Source organism: Dromaius novaehollandiae, chromosome 2, assembly GCF_036370855.1.
Source record: "Dromaius novaehollandiae isolate bDroNov1 chromosome 2, bDroNov1.hap1, whole genome shotgun sequence".
NCBI lineage: Eukaryota > Metazoa > Chordata > Aves > Casuariiformes > Dromaiidae > Dromaius > Dromaius novaehollandiae.
Window position 1 is genome coordinate 97824315 of NC_088099.1, and position 15075 is coordinate 97839389.

At 37.9% G+C, this 15075-nt stretch overlaps 1 protein-coding gene and 1 long non-coding RNA gene across 3 annotated transcripts in view; both read right to left on the reverse strand.

The window, feature by feature from the left end:
* Nucleotides 1–15075, reverse strand: part of RNF144B (ring finger protein 144B) — a 96739-nt gene that overhangs the window by 78978 nt on the left and 2686 nt on the right. The window lies entirely within an intron of this gene.
* On the reverse strand, nt 5295–15075 carry LOC112991068 (uncharacterized). The gene is made up of 4 exons (XR_010387816.1): nt 14746–15075; nt 6256–6336; nt 5854–5966; nt 5295–5389 (listed from the first exon to the last, which is right to left on the reverse strand). It is a non-coding gene; the product is annotated as an uncharacterized LOC112991068 (long non-coding RNA).

Sequence of the window (15075 nt, forward strand, 5' to 3'; positions counted from 1 at the left end):
CCCAAGCAGGGACCATCCACAGCCACATACAGTAGCTGCCAAAAAACAAATGACACAAATTCATCCACATGCACAACATAAGCCCTTAAAGTGCACTGCAATGAGGCAGTGTCATATTCAGCTGGACAGAGCTAGATCACCCAACAACCTTGTTCTCACCATTTTGCTGACACTCTTGGAACAGCCCCCAACCATCTTATAAGTGGGCTCCCTAGAGCTAGACAACACAGAGTGAGTACAGCTTTCCACAGATAAAGCAGTCCAATGTGATCCATTCTGTAATCTCCAACACCTTGAGTTCATGTTCCTGGAAACATCTATCAGTACAGTATGCATTATTGAATCTTCCACCTCATACCAGTAACAAGCACTATGGATTTCTCTGTAAATGGTGGCTGCCAGAGAACAGTAATCATCCTGTGAAAGCTTTTTCCAAAAAGAAACTGGTTCTTACCCAAGAGGCTCTAACATCAGAATGAAGTTAGCACAGAATTATAACTAGATTCCGTTTCTCATTCTAAGGTCAGAAAGCTACTGTTGGATACCCTTAACAACTCTATTTCACCATCTGCCACCATGTTCTAGACCTGCAACTAAAATATATTATCTGCACTTAACATTTAAGAAACTACTTGTGTACTTGAAAACATATGCCAAAGAATTCTTTTTTACATTGTCCATTACTGATATCATGTGAAATTCCATGCCCAGACTCCTCAGGCACCTTTCAGAGAAGAAAAAAAAACAGGAAAAAAAAAAGCCTCAGTACAGTTTTTCTGAAGATCTACCTATCATGTGTTGATAGAAGCACAGACTGAGCCTTTAGCCTTGGGTATAAGCAAAAGGTTTGAAATCACACTGCCTCTATTGGAGTTATGGAACATCTCAGGAGAATATGAGTCTACTTCATCTCCTACAATTCTCCCAGACCCCACTATGCATTCGAAATTGTCCAGAAGCTGACATCTCTAACAGCTATGCCAGGAATATGGAATATGTATGCCTAGAGGGTAATGCAGCAGCAAAGACAAGACATTCATGTTCTTTAAGCTGCAACAGCGTAACTTGTATAGACAGAATGGTTACACTGGTACTTCTGCATCAGTTTAATTAGCTTTGATGTAGCTCTTTTAGGTGCATTTAACCGAGATTCTCAACCATTTCTTTTCCTGTAGGATACTTGTTCTCAGCAAGAGAGGCATTTCTTCATCTATGCCAAAGTGTTTTCTTCAGGGAGATAACGCAAAAAATAGCAAAGAAAGAATTTTGACTTTTTAGTCCTGCATCTTTCAAAATTCATAGTAGTTTTTTATATCCACTGCATGATTGCAACTGAAAAAGACCAGGAACTGTAATGTTGCACTGACATAAAAGCATATATATTAAATAATCATAGAAAGAATGACATCAGGTTTCAATAAAAGCTTTTTTGATTTTCAGAAAGCACATGCAGAGTTTAGAGAATAAAGTCTGAGGGCAAAGACACCCCCTCTGACATGACTGATATTCATCCCCGAGATGGTTAAGACTGCCATTCCAGAATCCCTTGAATTTGCTGTAGCCTAATGATATGTCATGTACAACTAGAAATGCTGCTGAAATAATGGGATTAGTAAGCATAACATCAGCTTTCATCTGAGTTCTCTTCAGCAAGCCAGATATGTGAAAAGTCACCTTAGTAACTACTTGCCACTCTTCCATTAGGAAGACTATGGAATATGTGGAACTATCTTAACCCCACCAACGACACACTTATTTAAAGGATTCTTACTTCAGGGATTTGAGTGGATATTTTTGTGAGCAGGTACTATAAGAACAAAAAGTGTGAATTATTTTAATTTGGAATGAAAACATCAATCCGATGACTTGAGTTATATAACATTTGTACAAAAGCTTTAAAACTGTTTATAGCTTCCTTGCATTAGCAGAAGCTTGTTATCTAAATGTAGATGAAATTTTGTTTCCCATCAGTATCAATAAAATTATCAAGGGATAATATGCAAAAGGAAAATACATAAAAACCTGTAGCGATTTCAAGTCTATGATATGAGTCTATCAAGGTCATTAACCACAAGGTCAGAGTACATACAATTTTATGAAGAATGGCAGTACCAAAGAGGAGAACCTTGTTTCCCAGAGGCAATTCAGTTCTACTTTATTATTATTATATTTTTCCATGTAAATTAGAGTAACATTATCAAAGTCACATTATGAATTCCCTCTTCCTGTAACCTCTGTTAAAAAATGAAAAAACAGCATGAAAGAAAGCAGACTGACACTAGAGCAAATTAATTATGATGCTCTGACACAGGCGATCAGATAGTTTTATTATATTAATGATAATATAGATTCATTTTAAAGAACTCAACTGGTGCTACTTCATGGAGGCTATAGAAGCAAGAAGGACATTCTGTTAAAACAAGCAATGATTTCCAAGGTCAGGAAGGAACTGAGCATGCCATTATTTGACAAGAATATTTTCATATACTTCCGATGACCCGAAATCATGTTTGATAGCTGCTGTCAAGTCAATTGTCGCAAATGCTGGTTTCATTTTCACCATGACATAGCCCACAACTATCACCTAATCTATCCCTTGAGAAAGACACAATATTATATATCCAATTTATTCTATATGCCCCCCCCAAAAAAAGGTCAGGGTAAGGACAAATACCTGCATTACAAATCCCTACTGAGAGCTGTCTCTTCAGAGGGCAACTTAAGTGAGCAAGATGATTGCCTTCATCTGAAAAGTGAAAAATGTAACACGAATGTGCATCTTTTGCAAACACTGCAAAAAGACTGTAATTCTGTAGTTACAAAGATTACAAGTATTCCTACTTTTACAAAGTACACTGAATAGAAACCATTGGCGAGATATAAATTCATGCTTTCTATTTCACACACCAATTCTCTGATCAACAATTCTTTTCCAGTTCTCAAGAGAGAGTTCAGAACTCAACACATTTTCCTACTGCAAATCAAAAAGGCTTACTGATCCTGTAAGATTCTACGCTGATCTCTTCAAATGTCCCTAAACCTTTTATACCACAAGAGGAGGGTTTTTTTATACTTGCCAAGGGTTCTTCCAAACCACTTCAGGTGAAATAAAAGTCTGACAGCAAAAATTTTATGAGCATTTCCCTTAAAGTCCAGCCTCTCCATAGCAGCATAATAGTTGTGAACAGAGTTCCCAGGCCACAGCAAACATGGGAAGCTGGATGGAAAGCTACTTCAAATCACATGCAGCCCAGAACACAGCAGGCAGTTTGCTGCCCAGTGGCAGTTCATGCAACTGCCATCATACTACTTGGCAAAAAAAGTTTGTGGACCTGGTACACAATGTTCATTTCTAGTTATGAAGGTTTTAAAAATAGTGTCCACTAGGTCTTCACATACCTCACATGGGAAGCCACCTGGATTACATGGAATTAGAATGCTATATGTGATACTAAAATTCAGCCCTTCAGAGCAGATAATAATAGTAAACCAGTGGAAACCTAGCAGCCGAAGTCTTGGATCTCCAGAGATGGATACAATGTCCATCTCTAAAACAGTGGCTCCTTTCCTGGTCCAGCAGCACTTTTCTGAGCACCAGGGGCTGACTGCAACCTTTCAAAGACTTCAAACAAGGGCAATTTTAATTCCTTGCATTTGGAGTGCTGTCCTTGATAGCAATATATGACATGACAAGCAATATTTGTCACAGAAGTCTCTAATTTTTAAATAATATTATTAAGCCTGATTCTATTAAGTTATTAATCACAGTCTTGTATCTATACTTGTGCTTGTTACAAAAATGTACTTAAACCTTTATGTTCATGTCTCAAAGCAGACATTTACCAGCACTGACAAAATGAAAAAAAAAAAAAAGAAAAAAAAAAGAAATGCTAGAACTGAAAGCTCAACAGATTAAAACACATGAAGTTTTTTGTTCTAAAAGAAACATAAATGGGAAAGCAATAGCTCCTATTTGGGAACTTTTAATAGTTTTTTTTATAGCACTCATAATAGACATTTAACTAAGTTTAATTTAAAAAAAAAAGGAAAAAAGCAACAACTGCTCTGCATAGTTGTGCAGTTCCACAGGTGCTTCACTGCATACTTTAACATCTCCCTCTGACAAGGCATGGGTCTCTCCTTCCTTCTAGCAGTTCTCTTGCACTGTATTCTGTCTGAGATCCCTCATCTTCTGACAGCAATAGGTCACTGAGAAAACTAGTGCTTCTTTAAACTTCATCAACATAGAAATGCCATTTTAAAAAGTGGTACAAAAAAAAGATTAGTGTCTCTTTCTATACTGATACCAGGATATTGTACAAGTAGTAGTCTTAAACCCAAAACACATTACTGAACAAACCATTCACTAGTTCACTTCTTCTAGCTATTATGTAATCAAGTTATCTGTGTTGAGCTTGAACTAACTGCTTCATATCCCAGGCTCTTCTGCCAGAGGGCCAAGGTGGGAGAATGGACAATAAATTGGCAACAGTAAGTCATTACTCTGTGGCCTGCAGTTACCCGGGGGAAGAACACAGAAAGGCAGCAGCTCAGTACATCCGCAGACATCAGTATTCTGGATGAAGAGGGCACTCAGGGCCACAGGCACGCTCTTAGTCACAACACACATCACACCAACCCAGCTTCTCCCTTCACTGGATGTTTGAATGCACTCCTATGCACCCTCTTATACGAGAGGGATCTCATGAGCTCATGGAAAACAAGAGGAACACCAGAACTCCATTAATTCCTAGGGAGCTACTCAGAGTGAAGTATTACATGCACGTAAGGACAAAGAACCAGAATACAAACCAAATGAGGGGACTACAAGCTAATGAGCATGTAATCAGTGCTGAAGGGCACACTCTGCAGTCTATGACTTTTTTAATGCCTGCATTTTATAGCTTTTGCAAATTAACACTCAGCAGGCTGGTGGGATTCTGAGTCATCTAAGGCATAATATAAATGCATTCAAATGTCAAAACAACTAAGTATGGGTTCCAGTTTTTTTGAAGACCCATTTTTTTAATGGCAAAATAGAAGAAATCACAATCCTGGTATGTCCACTCTTGACTATATCAAAACCTAATATTTTAGTCAATAAATAAAATGTAGAATTAATATTATACCAGTTTGCATTTGGTCTTAAACTCTCAAAGTCAGCTAATCTATGTGGATATTGTAAAATCCTATGATTAAGATTGATTTTATAGACAATAAAAAAGAAACATTTCATAACAGAACTAAAAACCTCAGGTATTCAAAAGAATGAAAAGATCCAAACATAGTATTTTTCTTCTTTTTATTTTGTTAATGACAAAATACTTCTGATCCTATATTTTCCCTTGATGCACAAGAAGACTTGTGGCTCCACAAGGAAGTCATTCAACTGTGAGGAAAGAAAGAAAAGCACTACTGAATCAAAACTTATGCTGTTATTTATGTTTTTTATATTTTTAGAAGTCATGTAATGCCTCCAGCATCTTCCAATCCAGTGTAAATGTGGGCTTCCCCTGAACAAAGCACCCCAGTTTGCCTCCCTCCCCACACCCTTCACTTCTTCATCTTCCTCTCTTCCAGATCTAATAACTGCATGGCCACAAAGTAAGATAATCCAGCAAGCTCGTCTGGCAGAAAACTTAGTCAATCTCCCCTAAACCTCCAAAAAAAGAAAGAAGAGTTTCAATTAGACCAGTTTACTGGCCTTCTCTTGCCCCCTCACAATTGCTAGATCTAAGATGAAGGAAACAGAGGAAACATATGAATGGGTATAGAAATGAAATGGAAACCCACTCCTTTTGGTGGAAGCTGCAGTTACACCAGTGTCCAGCCACACACTCAGCTAAAACTGACCTTAACTTGAAGTTGCCCCTGAAAAGGATGGTCTCAACTTCTCCCTTGTGCCAGAACAGCACTAGTGTAGCCAGATGAGCTGCTAGGTCTGGGAGCTGATCAGAGCCCTAATCCTACAGTGACCAAAAAAAAAAAAAAATCAATTCTTTTCGAACTGGATCAGGTCTATTATCCAGCTAATCACTGAGATAATGAATTCTACTAACAGCATAAAAGAGGGTGATAACATGTGGTGAGTGGGCAAGGGGAGGTGACAGGGATACCCCTGCCAGCAGCAGCATAAACCTAAATTGGTTTCAGTGATTTACCCAACTGCCCAAGAGCTGAGGTAAGCAGGGAGAAGAGCTCCATCTAGTGAAATTAACAGGGACAGATACCCATGTTTACCGTCAGAAAACTTACCTCTGTGTCCTACTGCAATGCGTGAGCATCTAGGCAGAAGTGATACTTTGCTGGGGTTTATGTTTTCAGCGTCCATCCACTCTGAGGAAAACATTTCATACTATTATTTTTTCTTCTAACAGTTCAAGGGATAACCTAACACAATGGTCCTGCTAAGGCAGTGCCACTTTTCCACTCAGGAAAGCCAAGCTCTCTTTCTAGGTCCATTACTATGTAATCAGGAACAAATCATTTTATTTCACTGTATCTGTTTTTCTCTTCCCTCATCTTACACTGAAAGCATCTGGAAAACTATTGCCATATGAATGCACAACAAGTGTACACGTGCCATATGAATGCACAATAAGTGTACACGTCCCCTCAGCCCATCCTCATCAGTTAAAAACAAACATAAGATAGTTTATTTTTAAAATACCCTATACATTTGCATTTTTAAATGACCTGAAACACATGAGTTCTGCTGGATTTTTTCAAATGTATGTGAAAACTTCGGTTGGCATAAACAAATATATACAAGCATACATTCTATAGACTATTTTCCAGAATAAAATGTAATGTAGCAAGGCAAAATGGACCAGTCCTCAGCTCTGGTTGTATAGGGTGTAAACAAAGGCAGAGACAGCTAACAGAATACAAATATGAAAATAAGCTGCATTCGGAAAAAATTTGTTCAAGTCCTAACAAATTATAATGGTGAAACATTTACATAAGCAAAATACTGAATAAAATAGATTAAAGCTCTATAAACGATATGTACACTAGCCTTGACAGAAGAATGCCAAGCACAAAACCAGGTAGCCTTACAAGAAGAGAGAAATTGAAATCTAGCAGCGCTTCCAAAAAAGCTGTTTCCAACTGCCCTGAGCTGTTTGAATTTGTTTTCAAGACTGTTTTTCTGAGGTCAGGAGCAGGATCAGTGCCAAAGAATATGATCTATTTGGTTACTCAAAGGCAGTATTTAGTTTGGGAAGTATCAGGAATGCTTAAGGAGGGAATGTTTTTTGGTTTTTTGCAGGTTAATACCAGGATGAGTTCCAGATTACTGGGACTAAATTACAAGAGAAGAAAGTGATGTGTAAGTACATCAAGGTCATAAAGAAGTTTAACATGTATTGTTACACACTAATTTTGAAGAGTACTCAGAATCCCAACCAGAAGCACATAAACTAGAAAGATTCCACACAATCATCCATATCAATTTATATAGACTTCAATCAGAACTCCAGAGAAGGAAGAGACTGTCTTATCCCACCATGAAACACATTCAAAATTTCCTCCTGCACACAAACAATTGTTTGCAGGATGGCCTCACTGCATGTCTTTGGCATCAGCGATGTCCACAACATGAGAAACAGACTTTCATACTGCTTTGAGAGCATGGAAAGATAATCAAGTGTATGTGTTCCTGTGTGAATGGAAAAGGACTCCCAGGGCTTGTCTATGCAAAGAAGCAACTCTGCATTAGTTGAGGGTATGAATTCACAGCATACTAACTCCTTTGGCATACAAGTTGAACACCCCAGGACAGTGAACTACCTCACATTTAGCCCAAGTCAGGAATACCCAAACCAGGAGCCAGCATGGAGTGATGGGTGTCGTGTACACCCACTCTACCTTATTCCATGGTAATTTCTCTGTGAAGACAAACCCTCGGCATCAGGAAAATAGAAACCTCAAGAAATACATAGATCTAAACAATTTAACTTATAGGCTACATTTTTGCAGATTTCCGGGAGAGAACACACTCCCACTTCACAGTTTGTAGACAGAAAGCTCATTCACACAGGGACTGTCATGCTACTGAGATAAGTCTTGCGAAATCCTGCTGGGAACACTGGAGATGTTACCCCTTTTTGCTGCCTGCCTCACTTTCTGCCAAAGATGGTCGTTGCTGCAGCAGCACAGGAAGCCAAGTGTTCATGCCTCAAACACTCCAGTTCACAGTCCACCACATCTCCTTTCTCTGAATATAAAAGCTCATGCTATACATCATCTGTGAAATACCCCAGCTGCAGAGCAAGCATATATGTTGTTCTGCCACTCTTCACCCAGCAGCCAGACATTTCTGGGAGAGGGGCAGAACAGAGAACTGGGTATTGTAACCTGGCCAATCACCCTGCCAAGATTTAGTAGGGCTTATTAGCCAGAGCCTTCAGGAAGATTAATTTGAATAAGCTTTTAAAATGGATTAGTTAAACCATAATTAGAATTTAAAAGTAACTTTAAAATGCTTTTAATTTACATTAGAAGCCAATTAAACAAACAAATGTCACTTCTAAATAAAAGTATCCATAACAGATTTGAATGTGATTTAATTAATACACTTTAGAAGTTAGCTCAGATTCATCTTGCAAAATGTCCTTGCAGTTAATTTGGAACAATATTTCTGAATGTTCCCACATATGCAAGCCCAGAGACTGCTATTCATTCTCTCTGAAGCACCAAAACACAGTGAAGACAGAGGGCCATGTTTAGCACTGGGCAGGAAGGTAGCTGTGAAGAAGTATGAAGTGAATGCATTCCAAGCTGGTATTTTTGTAAGGTGCTCACAAGAGTGACAAAAATTATTCTGTGTTTAGCACATTTTTCAGCTGAATTACTTAACCAGATGAAAAGCCAAGATATGTGACCTCCTGTGCCAAGTAAGGTCACATATCTTTATTATAGAGTGTAAAAGTGAGATGCTACTCTGAAAAGAGAAACTTCTGGTGAGAACTCAAGGTGAATACATTTGCTAAAGCATAATTACAAAGGAAGTTAGGCATGCAAAAAGATTTATTCTAACAGTGGTCAGATTTCTAGGAAAAAAAACCTATTATACCACTCTCAAATTATTGACCATTCTAGTGCTGGAAGTGCATGCTGCACACCAAATTCTTCTTTGGCAATTCTATTAATCACACAAACATACACACACACAAATAATTATATATCTAAACATGTTAAAGGAAAAACAGAAATGATACGTCTAAATCACTGTTGCAAGGAGAACCATGACATTTGTTCTTAATAAGTCATTACTTCTATAGTTAATGCTAGACCCTGCTTTATTTTTCAGTATCTGCATTCCCTCCCAGCAAAGCTTGGAGTGGATGAGACACAGTTATATAGGCTTAAACTTACAAACTGAAGCGACATTTACACATGTCAGAAGTGATGCATATAAACTCTAGGGAATTAAATCTCTTGACCTGCATACTCCCCTAGCTGACTTCAATCATAGGATACACTGGCTTCCAGCTTATACTATGGGCAAAAAGACTTAACAGAATAGCTTTATTCAAAACTCTTTTAACCCAATGGGAAGGACTTTAGCAGGCTTTAGGCTAGATCTTATACACAGTTGTAAACTAAAATTAAGGAAATTTTTAATCTTAAGTACACATTTACTTTTCAACACCAAAGTAGGAAGTTTTTACAAAGAAGCAGATCTGACGCCACCATACAGTAATTTTCTATACAGCTTTAAAACTTCTTACAGAGATACCAGCTGTTACATTACTAGTTAAGTCTACACTCCTGTACACATCTGCACATAGCTTTAGGTATGTGAATATTCCCTCTGAACTTGGATAGGCAGATCAGTAACTATTCTCACAGCTATTTATAACACCAGAATTTTAGGATCTGTTCCTGAGAGATGACAGGAAGATGACTTGTCACTTCAAACAGGATGCTCATGTTACAGAGCCCATGTGTGATTGAGGATCCTGTAATAATGCTGCAATCCACCACCAAAAAGTCTAATTCTCATCAATAATAAAAGCCACTTTACACAGCGGGTCTAAGGATCTCCTTCAAGGGCTGAGTTTCCAAGAAGCCTTATCCAACAAAAGGAAGTGGCAAGTGTAACATGTGCTAAGGTACTCATGCTAATCTACAGCAGTTTAAAAACACAGCAACACAAGCCTTGCTACTTGGTAACAACCACAGTAGAAGTCTTTCAAGAACCAAATGTTATAGAAAAACTAAGAATAAATTAGAAACAGATACCGGATTTTTGAAATATTTGTTCAATCTTTTATTTCCAAAGTAACTAAACCCTCAATGAGAATTGGCCAGGCTAAAAACATCAAATTTATTGTTATTTTTACATAACAGCAAACTCTTTCCCCAGCTTTATTTAAAATTGGGAAAGGTATATAATTTTAGATTTTATTAACCAAAACCAGGCAAAGGATTTTCCCACAAGCTTTCCAAGAAAGTCAACCTCTGGACTAAAACCAAACAAAAAAATTCAGCAGGAAAGCAGACTGTTTCATTAAGCTGCAAGCATGCAAAGACTACATTCAGAGGCAAGACCATGGTGAAAATTCTTATGTAACTTTAAATTTAGCAGGCCACTACAGACTACTACCATGCAATTTATTGCAGATAAACCAAACTGAACTCAAGGCACGGACATTATGTGGCCTAACATACTGTGTGCTATCTACTTATATATATTTTTCCTATATTAAACTTTAATATCAAGAACAAATGCTCAAAAACAGTCAGAATGTGTTCTAAACCACGAAGACACTTATGTCCACAAAATTATACACTTTTTTTTTCCAAAAAGCTCTAGAAAATTTCAAAGAGGCACAGGATTTTGCTAAAGCTTACACAGGTAACATTTTTGCCAAAATCAAAGGATTTTAGTATATTTATAAGATAACTACTTGAAGAAGCTAGGATATTTATTATGCAATTTCATAGGCTCTATTTCTTAAAAGTTGAAGCAATATAACAAATACCTGCAACAACAAAGGTTCCATAATCAGAAAATAATGAGCTTGAAGTGTCTTTTCGAAAGATTTTTATCAAAGCTGAAAAGACTGATATCTGAAGCATTCCAGAAACCTTTGTAGAATATGATCAAAACCAAGATTAATTTCATGAATTTTTAAATCCTTTAAAAATGATTGGGAGTGATACACATCTCAGACACTGAATCATTCACAAGATTTATGGGACAGTTCAACATGGGGCTAAAAAAAACATCTTAACAGATACATTGAACAAATAACAGTTTTTAGGTTAATTTTACATTTCAAGATCTTTCTTAAAATCTGCTTACAGTGTACCTAAAAGCATGGAGGGGGATACAGGAGACATCAGACCTGTGGATATTTTACTATCACTAACAACTCTTTGCCTTGAACAATAGGACACCAACAATAACAGTTGTTTGGTTGTTTTTGTTGAACTCTTTAAAAGCACAATTAATATATTCTCCTCAGTCACTCTCAGAGATTAAAGCAAATAGTTTTGTCGCATTTTTGCCAGCAAGACATGCATAATAAAATACATACATGTTCACATACACAGAAAGGAATGTCTGGAAGTGAAAAGTCATCCAGTGGGGTTGCTTACATTGGACATATGTACGTCTAATATATGTATGGTTACCTGTCCTTCAGCTTTCTGCCACAGCTCACAACCTAGTATATCAAGGCAAATGAAAACTGGCGTTATTTCATTATAACATGTCAAGCTGTAAACTATAGTGGAACTGCTGCTCCATAAACAGCAGAACCATCCTGGGAGCAGGAATGAGTATCACTACAATCATCTCCAGATAAACCAACCCTGTCAGTGACTAGGAGTCCTGTGGCGCTGCACAGTTTGATCAGTCTGCTTTGCTCTTTTCTACTGATTTGTAGGAAAGATGTTGTGAATTTCCATTTTTCGCTGTCTAGGTAGTGGATAGGAATCAGTAGACTTGCAGTCTATCCCCAGTTCTGCTATATTCAGTGACATTCTAATGACACTATTCCTCATTTTACTAAGCTACAAAATGGAGAGGGAAAAGAAAAAAAAGCTCTTTTGACTTTACATGAGCAGCTATCCCAAATTTGTGGTCTTGGAGGTTGTTTCATTTAGAAAAACAAACTTGTGGGAAAGTCCAGTATTCCATTAATAGAAATGTATTGATTTACAACAAACGTATCTGGAGCTGAAGAGAATGGGCTAGTGAAAAAGACAAAAGAAAGAAAGAAAAAAAAGACATTTTCCAACTAGTTTTTGAGCTGTTCTGTCAATCAGTATTTAAGCCGTGTGTGTGTATGTGTATATATATATATACACACACATATACATACAGCCCACACATCGGGTAGGTTCTTATCTTACCTCCTAACATTCCTGTAAGCCAGATTGCTTTAACTAGTAATTACTGAGATGTAGTCTTTCTTTTACTTCTGTTAAGGAAAAATCTTTATCAGAGTCTTCACAGCTGCTAATCAGGAACGCTCAGTTTCACGGCTTTCTAATTTTTCCATATCAGGATCTCGTTTGAGTGCCGTATATAATGGCACATTTTGAAACGATGGGTTCTTCAGACACTGCAGGAAGCAGCAAGTGATTCAGTCCTCCCTGTTAGCCTAAATAGACCCTTTCTTTTACTCTGGTTCTTAATTATTATTGTATATGTAATGGATGCTTTCTAGCATGTCAAAGCAAATGTATCATGTTTCAAACTTTAAAGCAGAGAAATCAGTTGAAATTTAGCTGGAAAAATGGTAAATGAAAAAGAAACATGGTGAAGAAATGTAATTACAGAAGTGATGATCGCGGACTTTTACCTTTGTACAACATTTAGAAACTAAACAAGGGCTGCAGCTCAGCAGAGACTTCAGAATATTTACCTTACCTTTGCCCTTCATAGGATAAACAGTTCTTTGAGTCTCACATTCAAAATTAAGCCTTAAAACATATTTCTTCTCCAAAATAAAAATACTGATAGCAAAAGCAGTACCTCAGATAAACTTTATCCCATTTGCTTCCATTTAAAGTAGCATGACAATACATAAGTAACTTTCAGTCAGTCCATTTCTAACCACTCAGATGTCAAATTTCTGTACATAATAAAAATGGAGCACTTTCCCTTTACAGATGTCAATAATTTAAAATATGTCTTTGTAGGTTCTTACTACGCTGCACACACAATGTAGTACCTAAATCCCCCTAATGATCCATTAACACAGAACAGGATCAATCCAAGAATTTGACATACAAAACAGTAAAACCTCTGGCCCATGCTAAACCCTGACAGCTCTCTATAGGCCTCCTATAACTTCCCTTGGGGTCCTAGATCATGGTAGAGCCCCTCTCACACTGAGGGGAAGCTAGATACAGAAATCTGTCTGAGGTCCAGCCACTAGGGAGGAAAAAATTTCTATATTTAAGATTATTAAATTTTTCTATATTTAAGTTGTCTCTGTTTCAGAATGTCATTACTAGAATTCTTTAAGAACTTTTTTTTTAACTTTAAAAGTCCTTCTCATCTTGACTTTCCAAGGCTATTTATGTGTGTGCACATAAAATAGTTTCCCTAAAGCTTTTCGTTCTGTCATACCAGAATTTCCACTAAAAAGGTCATCAGAACTAAATGCGTATAGCTTTCAGCCACACAAAACAGTATTGTGGTTTATTGCCTCTACTAAAAACATGTTAAATCTATACTTCCAATCTTGCAAGTCCTATTAAAGAGGAGAATCAATCATATTGTGCATTATCCATTTACATACAAATCCTGTACTGAAAGTCAGGATTGAACTGACAAAATTCATGAAATATGACAGAAGCTATTGAACAAATTCAGCATCCAGTTACAGTCATGTAAATTACAGTCATGTAAACCTGGAATAACAGCACTGGAGCAAATGGAGTTGCAATGATGTAAAGCTAAAGGAGCTAAGAGCAAAACTTGGCTGCCTGGCAATTACTCACTTTATTGAACCTATAGTCTTGGAAAGGTCCATTGAACCTAAAGCCTAAAGGGTCAAAGAGTGAATAACTTCTGAGGAAAAAAGTCTAGAAACCTACTATAGAGAGGTGAAATAAGGATAAGTTATTTGCTTCCATGCTGAATTTTCTGGATTTTGTCAGTTTAAGCCAGGCCATGGCTATTACTTTAATATGCCACAAATATTTTCAGTGTGAAATTCCATCCATTTAAAAATAAGACATGATTCATAGAGGAGAATTCATGTGGCAGGCCCTGGCATTTTTAAGTAGCCTGAATACAACGTGCATGTTTAACCTCTAAACAATTTCAGTTAGGATTTAATTTTTAATATATAAAACTTTTTTCAACTTTGGGCTGTGACCACTTGGAGACTTTAATATTTGTTTCTGTGTCTGGTTTATATACAGAATATATACAGAATATACATTAAGGGTCCAAATCTGAAAAGTCTGGAGGTGAATCACAGTAGTAAGTTCTTCATGGCTTAGAAGCTTTTGCAGGGTTGCACTCGCACCTCACATGTGGCAAAGCATGACTGGAGAAGAGGTATGTGGAAAATACTTTAAAACACCTATTAACATTGCATAGAGTCTATGTTTAAATAAATGTTAGATAAAGAAATTAAAACCTTACTCAGGCTTTAAAATATTACTTATTTTTATAAGCATGTAAAATGAAAACCTCACTGTGAATAAAACTGCCACGCCACCGCACTTCTTCAGAAAACAGAGCAAGCCCTCAAGCAAGCCTGCACTCACAAGCAGTTTCATCTGTACAGCTCCGAGAGCCGAAAGGATTTGCTCGAAGCTACCAAAGCCGAGAGAAGCTCCCCTCTTTCGCACAAGATAACGCAATTAGCACCCGTGCCCCGAGCCAGCAGTCACCAGCTGCTCAGCAGAAAGGCGGGGGTGCAGGAACCGGCCCGCCTGGCGCGGGCGAGCGCGGCTCCCGCAGGTGCCCGGGGACGAGCCAGGGCGGCCGCGCCGCAGCGGCCCGGAGCGCAGCGCCTCCCGCCGTCGCGGCGGCCCGGGCGGGGGGCGGCACGCCGCGCAGCCCCTGCCCACGCCGCGCTTCGGCATATGCATCAA